The sequence below is a fragment of the Camarhynchus parvulus genome, chromosome 1, assembly GCF_901933205.1.
Source record: "Camarhynchus parvulus chromosome 1, STF_HiC, whole genome shotgun sequence".
In the NCBI taxonomy this organism is placed as follows: Eukaryota; Metazoa; Chordata; class Aves; order Passeriformes; family Thraupidae; genus Camarhynchus; species Camarhynchus parvulus.
Window position 1 is genome coordinate 10,738,696 of NC_044571.1, and position 12,116 is coordinate 10,750,811.

Here is a 12,116-nt window from a genome sequence, read left to right on the forward strand (position 1 = left end):
ACTACCTCCTGCAGATATGTTACACAATACTGAACAGGGACCAGTGCTGTGAGGGGGTGTTCACCTTTTCAGGGCTAACTGAAGGTTATCTTTTTCATTCTTTTGCTCTTAATTTAATTTTTTATTCTTAGTTGTGTCCTTGTAATACTTGATTGTGTGTGTGAGTACTTGATTGTGTGCTGCAGCAGCAAGGCCTTTTTCCCTAACAATGTTAGCTACCGAATTCTCTCACAGTCATGGGAAGCAGAAAACACAAACTTAACTTCTAAAAGAATAAAGAATACCATGAGCCCTGAGGGTTCTAGAATTCTTAATGGCGATATTACCATTAACTTACATGCTGCAAAAACCCATAAACTATGACAACTTCAGGTGTGACAGCATCTTTTATGCACTTTCTGTTTTCAAGAACCTTTGGCCTAGGAATGATAGGAGTGCTTAAAGCCAAAATGGCAGCATTTTTAGCAGTAAGAATAGAGAATTGGTAATAGAAAGGAGCCCTTTTTAGATCCTCTCTGTCTCCTTTACCTGTGGATTCTTAATACCTCCTGGAAATCACCTAGATGAATAAAATACCTGTCTATAAAGTGCCCCTTTCAGTGCTGTTTTTTACAAAAAAATGAACACTGTCTTTGAGATACAGTCCTTTTAATGCTGCTGAAATTATTTTTTCTTCTGCATTCCTATTACGATACCTGTCTGACCAAAAGATGTCAGGATCAGCAGGACAGTGAATCAAATTTTGAAAGCTGATAGATCTGCCATTCTCATTTAGTAACATTCACTGATTTTACCTTAAGCCACTCTTTTTCCTGAGAGTTTTCCTGACTTCTGGTTTTGGCTACCCAAATCACACTACAGATTTGTGTTTAATGTGCAGAATATAATCTTCATTATGGTCACAAGCATAAGTGTCAGTAATCAGGGCAAGGTCATTTGTATATTCCTTACAGAGATGTTCTAGATGATGATCCAAGAGCAATGAGGAAACTCTTCTGGGATTTGTCTGGCCACAAAACACTCGGAATATGGATCCTCTACACTGATGTGCTTCTTTTCACATTCAGGTTAAATGTTTTACACATTATCTGGGATCTGCTGTGGATTATCTGCATCTGTTTAAGTATGCAGCCTTCTGACAGTTGTAGGAGAGTTTGTGGCAAACACAGACGCATCTCTCTGTTGAATTCCTATCCATTTGCTAAGTCAAAGTTTGTTCTCCACTCACTCAAGCTTAGATAACTTAGAAACCATTTTATCTCTGTAAAACTCCTTGATAGCTGCAATCAGTGGGGTCATTTTAGAGACTTTTGTTTTCCAAGGTCTAGTCCTCTAGTTTTCTGAAAGAACTGTGATTGGGGAGATGGGATGTGTTAGCTCCACTGAAAGGCTGCAAAATGTCAGGAGGGAAAGTAAAACTACTTTAGGGTGTAGTGTAAATCAAAATTGGGATTAGCACTTGAATCTTTTTGCAAGGAAGTTTCTTTACATTCGGTCCTTGTACACTACAGTCAGAAGGAACAACAAATATATATTTAATATGTGTGTGCAATATTTCTGCATAGGACACAAAGGGGACTGCTCAGTGCACATGAAATGTGTGTGCAATATGATTCCTGAAGTAGTGCTGTAGCAGCTACATAATGAATTGTTTGCAGAGAGGTTATCTGGATTCCTGCTTACTTAAACAGTCATCAAACATAAACAAACAAACCATTTAAAATGCTTTTTGTAAAGTCTCTTTTGCTTTCAATTACTTTTGTGCACAGGAAAGATGATGGACTGGCTGTCCTTAAAAGCTAAATACTTTAATCACTGAACTTGTAGCTAAGAATTACCTTCTGTTTATAACCCTTTACATGAGCCTGTATTCTATCCTTCAATTCATGTATTGAAGTATTTAATATAGTAACTTATTTATTTATTAATTTTATCTATTTATTTTGGTGATCTTCACTAGCCTTAACAAGTACTGACAAAAATCTTCTCTAAGGCAGAATATTCCAGCAATATTGTAAGCTTTGCTTGTGATGGCTATATAGAATTTTCCCCTTGCAATTAATAGCTACATTTTGCATTTCAGCTCTTTCTCTGAGAGGTTGCTTTCATTAGATGCACAGGTTTTACCTGGTTTTAAATTTTGCAATATAATTTTGAGTGCATTACAGATGTTTGTAGTAGAAGACAATAAAACCAAGATTGAAAGAGACCTAAGGTATTCCAGCATCCTAGGTAGTTTTCTAGAGCTGTTCACAGCAGTGTGTTTGAGTGCTGATAAGGCACTAACTATACTAAAAAGACACGAGCAGAGCATAAGTATTGTTTTTCCTTTTCAGTCACTAAAGGATGATTCCTCCACACATTAGCCAAAAATGCAAAACCAAGGAACATTTTGTACATATTAAAGTTTTCAAGATGTACATCTTAAGAGAGTTATTTTTTTCTTTAAAGATAAATTAAATACATCTGGTATTTTAACTTCTCTTTATTGTTTCTAAACTCATTAGAGACTGATTGCTTAGAAATCACAGCTGTTTGATGAGGTCAATAGGAGCTGGAAAACCTATACAGGCCAATTTAACGCCTCATAATTGGTAATGCAATTTGGAATGTAAACTCCTTAACATTTAGACAGATACAATGTTTGTAGAGGAAAAAAAATACGCTGGATAGATATAGTTGTGAGCCATGTCCTTTACCTTGGTGGTTCTTTCTCCTGCTTGACCTTTATTATGTGTCATATATGTTTTAATGGGTCCTATGACCTTGGAGGGGATTGAGGTGTTCCTCCTCACCCAACCTCACTGAAAAAAGGCGCTACTAGAAATAAACTGTGCTATTTAAACTAAATGCCAAAAATATTTTTCTTTTTGCCAAATGAGGTCATCACCTCTATGGTACATCTGGCCTCTTATCTTCCTGGCACTTTTACTTCTAACCTCAAATTGCTGTGCCAGTGCCAAAAGAGTAGAGCCACTAGAAAATGGTATTTTCATTGTCAGCAAGCGGAAATAAATTTGTACCCTACTATGGTCTGAGAAAGACTGTGTGATAAAGCATATATTGTATGTTATTAAGAGTTATTCCAAAAATGGCAAAGGCCAAGTTTGCAAGGAAAAAGCCCCAATTTTCCTAGATGCATAAAGTTTAACTTTTATTATATATACTGTGTACATCATTAGCTATAACAGGTAAAAATGTTTCATTTCAGAATAGTGTAAGCATTGTTCTGGTAAATAGTTAAAGCAGGTGTAATGTGCCAGAAGCATCTCTGCAAACTCTGATTCCTCTAGACGGACTAGCACATAAAGTGTAAAGGTGGCACTTAGTGTTATAGGTAGATTTTCCACAAGGACTGGATAACTAACACAGGTGGAACAGTCTACAGTGATGGGCTGTTATATGGGAACCTCAATATCTACATTTAACAGGGAAGAAAGAAAACTTTTTTTTACACTTAGTTGAATCTAAATGAGTACACAAATTATCTGCAGAAAATTAGGAAAATTATAGTCTAAGTATGTCTAAAATTAGTTTTATTCACATATTGCACTTTCTTTTTATGATTTCAGCATGAAGGCTGAAATGCTTGTGTTATCCCCTAATATGTTAGCTAGGCAAATAGTTAACACATTCTATATTGAAATATCAGCTGTCAGACTGATGGCATCCTATGGTACACAGTGCAATGAAAACATTACAGAAGAGTAGTTTTGCAAGTATTTGTGGGACTCTGAAGAGCAGCTTGTATTTCACAGCCAAGACTTATCACAGCCAGTATCCAGGACAGGATTTTTCCTTTCTCTTCAGACGTGCCCCCCACTTCCCCCTTCCGCTTCTCCCTTTTCCCCTTTTAAATCCTTGCTGTCTCTCACAGTTACTGAGTGCTGTTGAATCCAATCCGCAGGCGAGGGGAATTTCGGTCCAGCTTTTTCAGGGAGCCGCGGATACACACAAAGTTGGCTGATGTGCCATTCAGCATCCCAGCAGCTCTTTCTCTTCACACTCGCAATGGCAAAGCTTTGTGCGGATGCACTGCTGGATGCTCTGAACTAAAACCGGCTGGGGGAACTTTGCAGGTTCTGGACAGCCTTTTAAAGGTAAGGATGCGAAAATAGGCGTGCTGGAGAAGGAATCTGCCGGCGGAGAGCGTGGCGTGTTAGCGCTGTGCAGGCTGCATCTTAAGTCTCCTGCTCTGATGCAGGAGTCTGCGAGCAGTAGGTGGGAGGGGATGCTTTTGTACTTGAAATAAGAAGCCCCAGATTAAGTGCTATCGCAGCGACTACTTTGGAGCTTGTGACAAACGGTGCGGCGATCAAAGCTTTCTGAAAATACCTCTGTCAATTATTTATCCACTCCCAAGTTAAACCTAACTGTATTGAAAACAGCAGTAGAGGCCAGTAGCCCAAAGCTGCAAGGTGCTTTGAACATCCCTTCTCTTGCTGCTTTTTGAAGTCCCCTTATTGCAGTCAGTTTGGCTGAATACTCCTGAGAGAGCATTTCATGCACACTTATCTGTACTGGAACCTTTTCTTGTTCTATAATCCACCAAGGAACAGTATGTTTTAACAATAAAAAGCCATTTTTAATGCTCAAGTCTCATACTATGCTTAATATCTTTTAAAAGACTACTTTTAGAGCCATATAGATGTCTGTGCATGTAGGTTATAATTGGCTTTCATTCAAATGTTGTAACAGCTAAGGACTTCACTAAAATGTATATTAAAATTTAATTTCACTTGTAAAGCAGCTGAGGCTTTCTGCTTAAAATAATCTGTATTAGTAAGGTTGTTTTTACTTTTGGGTGGTCTGCTTCATCCCTTCATGTATTTGGCTGTTTCAGCTTAATGTTATATCAAATGTCAGAATAACATGAGAAATTTGAATATTGATGCTCATGGACTATTTGGAGGTTTACTACTTTGATGATAAAGTGGCTTTTGTTTTGTAATATTTTCCAAGTTTTTTCAGTATTGTTTAATCTCAAAATAGAACACAAAGTGCATAGTGTTTTTGAAGTTTATTCAGGAAGTGTTTTAGCAAACAAACAGTACCCCAGCTACTGTAGATTTCTAGTGGTGTATATATTAGACAAATGTTTGTGGCAGCATGCATTACTTCTTTAAAAGTTTCCACCTGACAATAACTCTGAGAACCTTCTTTAGGAAAAAAGTACAGAATGCTTGTTTTCCCCAATCTTTAAATATTTCTTTTAAAATAAACTTCTTTTGAAATTTAGTGTGTAATTTTTGTCTTGAAATTGCATGCATTACCCCAGGCTCTTGGGGTTTTTTTCTGCTTTTTCTTGCAGAAGTATTTGACAGTTATTACCATGCATTTTCCAATCTGAGGTTAGAGTAAGTTAAGCCCCAAGCTGATATCAGATGAATTTTTCATTTTAACTTAGGTGTTCCAGGTAATAACATGAGGCAAAAAGTACGATTTTTTGCATGCCACTGTTAGCACAGTTCATAGAAAGTATGAAAAGAGATTATATATTTTAGTAATTAAATGATTTATGGAATTGCAGATTGATATTTTCAATGGTTTTTCATTACAGTTTCTGCCATTGAGGCAATGTGAGGGCTTTGAGAAAGATGGAGTGCTGTAATTACCAGGTGCACATGTTCATTAATCCTTCCTAGCTAGAAAAAGCTTCAAGTTCTTTTCCAGTGGCATATTCGTAAAGCTATAAATATCTGAATTGTGTCAGCCAAGAAGTCACACAGAATGGAGGCTCTTTTTGAGTTCAATTTCATGCACTGTTGCTTTGGTCTTGTGAGGGAGTGCTTTGCATTCTTCATGATGGATATTTGTCTTCCTCCTCATAAAAGTTCAGAAAACAAACAGTTATGTCATAGATTATTTAGTCTCAAGTATGTGTGAATAAATTAAGACAAGTATTCCTGAGCATAAAAACATGTAAAAATAGCTCTTTTAAGTGGAGACGAAACAGAGGAGTTGCTAAGATAATTTTAAATCCTAAACATAACATTTTAGTAAACAAACTAGGAAAGCTAGAGTTTAGAGTCAGGACAAAGGATGTTAGAGGAACATCTACAATACTCTGCATTGTTTTGTTTTTTCCTTTATCTATATACTGGCAGGTTAAATAGCATGGTGATGAAATACTGCAGTTTTATTCTCTGACTTCCTTTTAAATACTCTGATATAATTGTCAGTCTTTAACTTTATATGAACAGAAAGATTAGTAAATCCATTTGTATCTCTGTCTATTTCCTTGTGGATGTCTATACAGAAGCATTTAGGTATTGTATTTAATTACAGAGCATTAAAGGTAATTTTCATCAGATGTTATTTTTAATAGATATTTGAAGCATGCAGTGGCATCTTTAAAATGTCTATATATAATTTCTCTATGAACATGCATATATGTGTGTGCACCTTTGGAAAATATTATTGTTAGCATTTACTGGAACTGCACTGAGATGTTGATTTTACAGTCAACTCCCTGTCTCCAACCTGCCATTTGACATATAGGACTGTTTCAGGACTACACATCAATTTGTTTGAAAAGCACTAAACTGTCTATTTCCTTCAGTCACAACTGTTAGTAATTTTAGACTCTCTTAGAAGTTCAGCATTAAGGTCTTTTTTGATTGCAAAATTTTTCAGCTTTTTTTTTTTCTTTTCCTTTCTTACAATGAGCTCAGAAAATCTCAAATAACAGGGATTGAGAAGAGGTCATACCTTGCTTGCACGTGAAAATGGTAGTTGTTATAAAAAATAAGCTTGAAAGAAGGTACAGATGTTGCCTGTAGATAGTGCACTTCATTCACATTACCAGCCTGCATGAATTGCTGAGATCCAGTGCTTCCCTCCTGTCCTACAAAAGTGGGTGAAGAGCAAGTGTTTTAGTTTTTTATTTTCCTCAAATAAGAAAAAAAACCAAAAAACAAACCCATCAATATACTGTGCCTCTGCATTATTCAGAGTAGAATGCATACAAAGGGTGAAATGGCAGAGGCTGGGTGCAGTGCATGGGCTCTCAGGTTGGTGAGAGGAGCCTCCCTCCCCCGAGGGAGCTGTCCAGCAGCAGCCCAGAGCCAGCAGCAGCCCAGAGCCCACTGCCCTCACCCCCTCGTCTCACAGCTTTGGGCAAACATGAAATAATTACGTCTCAGGATGCTTCCTTCCTGGGAGCTGTGAGTTAGATAGGAAATATATTACCTGGTGTGGATCATGGGCAACTTCTTTAATGGTTTGTGGGATTTGAGGAATGGGATCAGATCACCCTGTCAGACAGTGTCTCAGTGCAGCTTCTTGACAGCATTTGGTAGCATTTGGGCACAGTAACAGTGACATGGTTTAGCCTAATGTTCTTATGTTAAATAGCATAATTTTTGATAGAGATATTGTACTGGCTTTGCATGGCAAGGTTTTGGTAGCACAGGGGTACAGGAGTGACTCCTGTGAGAAGCTGCCAGAAGCTTGCCCCATGTCCAACTGAGCCAATGCCAGCTGGCTCCAAAATGGACCCACCACTGGCCAAGGCCAAGCCCATCAGGGACAGTGGTTGCACCTCTGGGATAATGTATTTAAGAAGTAGGGGGAAAAAAATTCTGTGCAACAGCAACTGGCAGAGAAAGGTGAGAATGAGAACAACTCTACAGACACCAAGACCAGTGAAGAAGGAGGGGGAGGAGGTGCTCTAGGCATAGGAGCAGAGATTCCCCTGCAATCTGTGGTGGAGACCATGGTGAGCCAGCTGTGCCCCTGCTGCCCATGGTAATTAATTGAGCTAATTTCCCCAATGTTTGTTTGTATAGCCCATGACAGTTAATTGGTGAGTGGTCTCTCCATATACCTATCTCAGCCCAAGACACTTAAATGTATCTCACCTTCCTGGCTGAGGAGGTAAGAGATAGAGTGACTGTGGTGCTACCTGGCATCCAGTCAGAGGCAACCCACCAGAGGTATGTAATTATCAATATACTTTTGTTTCTTGCATAGTAACTTTTTTTTTTCATTGTTGTATTGATTATTCAAGGAATATGTCTTTTTCATACCAACAATCTCTTTGACAACCTCATTTTGGTAGGGTTTTAAAATTATTTTTAGCTTAGTAACTATTTGATTATTTCTCCGTGGTAACAACAACCTGTGGCAAGACTAAAACCACATTTAGGCAAACTTTTTTCAGGTTCATCAGTTCTAATGATTTGCAGGGAAATTCCCCTTCCCTTCCCTTCCCTTCCCTTCCCTTCCCTTCCCTTCCCTTCCCTTCCCTTCCCTTCCCTTCCATTCCCTTCCCTTCCCTTCCTTCCTTCCCTTCCCTTCCCTTCCCTTCCCTTCCCTTCCCTTCCCTTCCCTTCCCTTCCCTTCCCTTCCCTTCCCTTCCCTTCCCTTCCCTTCCCTTCCCTTCCCTTCCCTTCCCTTCCCTTCCCTTCCCTTCCCTTCCCTTCCCTTCCCCCAGCCTGGTTGCTGGTATCTTCATCTCATTCTTTTCCTGCTTGATGTTATCCCTATTTTCTTCTCTGCTTTTGGTTTTGGCCACCAGTGGTGACTGGCTAGGTGTCTTCTTAGTCTTGGTTCATCAGAAGACAGCTAAGACATTGCTGCAACATCCCTCATGCATTTAAGGAAGATTAATGATGTTTTACTGAAACTATATTCTATCTTGGATACATTTTATTGATTTATTTTATTTCTTTTTGTTTTCTTCTCTTTACCCATTTAAAAAAAAGTTTGATAGAACAGATGAATACACACTTTTGCATTTTTGTACTTATGGACAGCATAACAACTGTAAAATTAGCTGAAATTATTTATGGGTGAATAGAGTCTTCCTGATGTTTTTTCATAGATTCTAATTTTCCAGCTTCATCTTCCAAAATGCTGACTATTTACTCAAAGCTCCATGTCAGGACAGAATGAGAAATTATATTGTGCAGAAAGCAGTAAAACACCTTCACATTATGTTAAGTACTCTGGTTAGCATGCTGGTGCAATTTCATTTATGGACAGTGAGTATGGGGCGAATTTGATCAAGTTAGAGTGGTTTAATAAATGACCATGCCTTTTGCAAAGTAATGTTTTTTTAGTTTAACTTCTGTGTAGCCAGTAATGCAAATTTGCATTGCCTCTAGCAAAAGAAGGAGCTCAAGCTCAGTCTCTTACTTTTTGGATGAATGTAATTTAATCTCTGGGCTATAATACAATAAGGGAGGGCCCTGTTTTTAAGAGAAAAATGGGAACCATAACTGCTTTTTGCAAGAAACCCAGTTCTATCACTTTGTGTTAGGCATATTCTGAGAAACTTATGGGTTTAAGCCCCCATTTTTGGCACTTAGTGCAGCCTGCATTTTACATGGCAGTAGCAGGATGCATGTGCAGGATTAGCCTGTCTGTACACCCAAATGGCAGCCTTGGATATTTCTGGGTAAAATCTGAGATCTGGACTCTGGTTGTGCAGAGGCATGTGGTAGTCATCAGACTTTTCAGCTATGTTGAAATGTTAGTATGTATTATTGTCAATACATAATTATTTTCAAATGCATTTTTTCTGCACAAGGGTAGAAAGGAATATAGATCATATGATTTCGGATGCCAGAAGAAGATTGTAGTTGGTAATATCACCTACATCTGCTTCTTTTCTCATAGATTTTGCTTCCGTTTTGAATAACTTACTGAAATTCTGCTATATATGTATGGCACTTTTTTTGTTGGGTTTTTTGGGGTTTTTTTAAGCTTTTGGTTTGATTTCATTACTCATTTGCTTAGTGTTTCTTCTTTGTCGTCTTACCAACCTTCAAAGCTTATGGTACAGCATTAACCACAAGAATTTTTCTTCCTTCTTGACAAAATCATTAAACTAAGAGGCCAAGGCCTTTTGCTACCTATGTTATGATAAAAGTTGTGCTTTATAATGTAGTAAATGTGGTGACCTTGGTCTGACTAATGGTAGCGAAGTAACCACCATATTACACATCCCAGTATGGACTGTAAAGCAATCAATAAAGGTTTTTCAGTGGTTTCCAACAAGTGCTTTGTGCCAACAACCTTGATGTTAGTGGGCAATATTTGGGCTCTGACTGTCTTTGTGGATGACCATGACCAGCCTGATGCATCTTTGGATCATCCAACATCTGCACCTACCTCGATTTCAGAGAAACAGCTGCTGCCACCAGCTCTCTGACAATCGGTGCTGTCAGGAAACCTCCGCTAAGTTTCTGTGCCCAAGTCAGAATAGAACCAAAAGGGAAAAAAAACGTCTTTATCTGCTCTCCTTTATTCACTTTAGGAAGTGAAAATATTGTGATCCTTTCCTCATCTTGCCCTGTCCCTTCTCATCACTTGCCTTAGTTATAACATGGACACAGGTTGTAGGAACTGCCATCTCAAAGCCTCATGCCTTTCTGTCCCTCACCTCTTAGCTTTTTTGTTGCTTCTGGGAATGAAGATGAGCACAAACATAAAAAAAGTCTGTAGAAGCTGAACCACTCATAAATATCATTAGAAATTCTTAAACATCTAAATTTGTTCTTTCAGTGTCCTTGACATTGCCTCCAGAAGTACAGATATACTGTTTGGAGACCATATACTCTGGACTTTCTCTCCAGTGGAATAGAGAAGATAAAATCTATGCCATAAATTCCATATGCAAAGCAATTTTACCTTATTTCATCCTTTTTAGACTTTGTATCATTTGACAGCTCTCTTTTTTTTTAACAGAAAGAGGCTACTCTTCACACCTTAGCAGTAAGAGGAACAGATTACATTTTAAAAAATGTTCTCTGTAATATTAGTGAAGTAGCCAAGATAAGTGATGTGTTAATACTTATAACTTAATATTTTTCTTAATATAAAATGATGCTTATTTAAATACAAATTTTAGTTTATAAACGCAATATTAGCAATATGATGAAAGAAGGAAGGTGAGAAAAGACAGGAAGCAGATGTGAGATCCACTGAGGGGTTTCTCTTGACCTGGGGCATTATTCTTGACAGAGTTACAGGACAGATGCAAAAAGCTGAAGTAGCAGGTACATGCTTTCTCTTGTGTTGTCTCCTTCTACAATATGTTGTCTGGTAAATTGTAGTCTGCCCTTTTGTGTTTATTTCATGGAGATTAAAAGGTGTTGGAGGTTTTGTGAGCAAGTTAAGAATTGTATAGGACTATACATTTTACAAGAGTTAAGGAAATGTAAAGTCAATGAGATTTGTCAGACATCCTTATGCCAAAGATATTTATAGATAGAACTTTTATATGTTTAATTTACTTACAGCTTTGACATTAGTGAAACCTTAGCAATTTCTTCCTCTTCCACTTCTTAAGCCGTATGTTGATAATGAATGTAGTCCTTATGGATAACTAATCACTATATTTCTAAAATCTGTGAATATGTCTTTTTTTAATTTAAGTAATTATAAATTAGAACACTTTATTCCACTTTTTTTTCTTATGTATACTAAATGTTTTAAAATGTGAGAATCATGGAAAAATTGGTCATACAGACTCTTGACCATATTTTGGGATTATTTCTTCCCCCTAGAACCTTACAGGGAAATAGCACAGCCACTGAATGTCAGCAGTAGCATGCTCTGCTGAACTTAAAACACCTCTGCTTTCTAGTTTCATGAGAACCAGTGGGTTTGATGCCAAGTTTAACTGATACTAAATATAGCATCAGTTAGAGGGCATATCTAGTAACATTACAGTGAGCTTCAAATGCTACCGTCATTCATAAGATTTTCTAGTCTATTTTATGACTTGCACATTCTGGCAGAGTTGCTCTTATTATTCATGACAAGAAAACCTAACATCAGTAATTTCTTGACAATGACCCAGTTTTAGTAAAAAGAGCACACTAGACTTTGTCCTAATGTCTACACTGCCTAACCCCTTTATTATTGCAACATTTCATGCAGCGCTGCCTTAGGTTTTCCCTTGCCTCCTGCTCCCTGTGTGTTCTGTATTTCTTATAGGACATAAAGTGGCTGAATGACAGAAGTGAAAGTTTATTCATCCCAACATTTTGTCTTAATGGTTTGACCAGTTTAGAAATGCAGTTAAATATGCTTCCACAGTATCCAGTGGATTAACTACTGGCCATTTCAGTTTTTCCTTTTGGAAAGATGATGTTCACTTTACT

The 12,116-nt window shown here is 37.7% G+C and overlaps 1 protein-coding gene across 8 annotated transcripts in view; it reads left to right on the forward strand.

Moving 5' to 3' along the window:
• DMD (dystrophin) overlaps nt 1-12,116 on the forward strand; it is a 1,148,514-nt gene that overhangs the window by 632,916 nt on the left and 503,482 nt on the right. The window contains exon 1 of one of the 8 annotated variants that reach the window (XM_030961432.1): nt 3,971-4,100. The exons of the other annotated variants lie outside the window; for them this stretch is intronic. The gene's annotated coding sequence lies outside the window, so the exon portion shown is untranslated. Of the gene's footprint in view, nt 1-3,970; nt 4,101-12,116 lie in introns of those variants that run through there. 8 annotated transcript variants of the gene reach the window in all.